At 45.4% G+C, this 1,428-nt stretch overlaps 1 non-coding gene across 1 annotated transcript; it reads left to right on the top strand.

Annotated features, from left to right (window-relative positions):
- The first annotated feature begins 888 nt into the window (after positions 1 to 888).
- Positions 889 to 995, top strand: LOC114413844. The gene has a single exon (XR_003666990.1). It is a non-coding gene; the product is annotated as a small nucleolar RNA R71 (small nucleolar RNA).
- Positions 996 to 1,428: the final 433 nt, after the last annotated feature.

Below are 1,428 nucleotides of genomic sequence, written 5' to 3'. Positions count from 1 at the left end.
GGTCCTTGACACTGCTTTCTTGACCTTAATGAAATGGCACTGACATTTTTGGGATTTTGGACAGCTTGGGAAGGCAGCTTGTCAGAATTCTGGGACTGTTGTTGATTCAATTGTGTAGCCAATTGTCCCATCTGATTGGTTAAGCTCTGAATGGAGGCTCTGGTCTCTTGTTGAAACTGCATGTTCTGCATAGTCATTTGCCTCACAAGTTCTTCGAGGGAAGGTTGTGGAGGAGCCTCAACTGTTGGCTGTTTCTGGGGCTGTTGTTGTTGTTGGATTGGTGGAGGAATGTATGGTCTGCTTGGGCCAGCAGCATTTTGGAAGGAAGGAGCAGGCTGCTGTTGTTGTTGCTGAGGGCTAGACCATCTGAGATTAGGGTGATTCCTCCATCCAGGGTTGTATCTGTTGCTGGAGAGGTCATAATTGTTTTGCTGTGGTTGATTTTGATGCTGAGGTTGAGGATGTCTATTGTAAATATTTGCAGCATAAGCTTCGGGCTGCTCAATTGCTCCAGGTTGCTGCATGGAAGGGCAAAGGTCTGTATGGTGGTCAGCAGAGGAGCACAAACCACAAACCCTTGCAACAGGTACAGATTTATGGTTCAAGGCCAGCTGGGTTACCAAGTTAACCAATGCATCCAGTTTGCCTTCAAGCTTCTTAGTTTCAGATGATGCAGCTGAGTTTGTAGCTACCTCATGCACTCCTCTAATGACTATAGCATCATTTCTGGCGCTAAACTGCTGGGAGTTGGAAGCCATCTTCTCAATTAAATTTCTGGCTTCAGCAGGAGTCATGTCTCCAAGGGCTCCACCACTGGCAGCATCTATGATACTTCTCTCCATATTACTGAGTCCTTTATAAAAATATTGGAGAAGCAGCTGCTCTGAAATCTGATGGTGAGGGCAACTGGCACATAGTTTTTTAAATCTCTCCCAGTATTCATACAGGCTCTCTCCACTGAGTTATCTAATACCTGAGATATCCTTCCTGATGGCTGTGGTCCTGGAAGCAGGGAAATTTTTTTCTAAGAATACTCTCTTTAGGTCATCCTAGCTCGTGATGGACCTTGGAGCAAGGTAATACAGCCAGTCCTATGCCACTCCCTCTAAAGAATGAGGGAAAGCCTTCAGAAATATGTGGTCCTCTTGGACATCTGGGGGTTTCATGGTGGAGCAGACAATATGAAATTCCTTCAAATGTTTGTGCGGGTCTTCACCTGCAAGGCCATGAAAATTTGGAAGCAAATGAATCAGCCCAGTTTTAAGAACATATGGGACATCCTCATCAGGGTATTGGATGCACAAGCTTTCGTAGGTGAAATCAGGTGCAGCCAAATCAGGTGCAGCCATTTCCCTTAGAGTCCTCTCATGGGGTGGAGGTTGTGCCATGTTCTCATAATGTTCAAAATCAGAATGCTCAGAATCAGAA

The sequence above is a fragment of the Glycine soja genome, chromosome 5 (genome assembly GCF_004193775.1).
Source record: "Glycine soja cultivar W05 chromosome 5, ASM419377v2, whole genome shotgun sequence".
Taxonomy (NCBI): domain Eukaryota; kingdom Viridiplantae; phylum Streptophyta; class Magnoliopsida; order Fabales; family Fabaceae; genus Glycine; species Glycine soja.
Note: the sequence above shows the minus strand (reverse complement) of the source record. Positions and strands in the feature narration are given on the sequence as shown.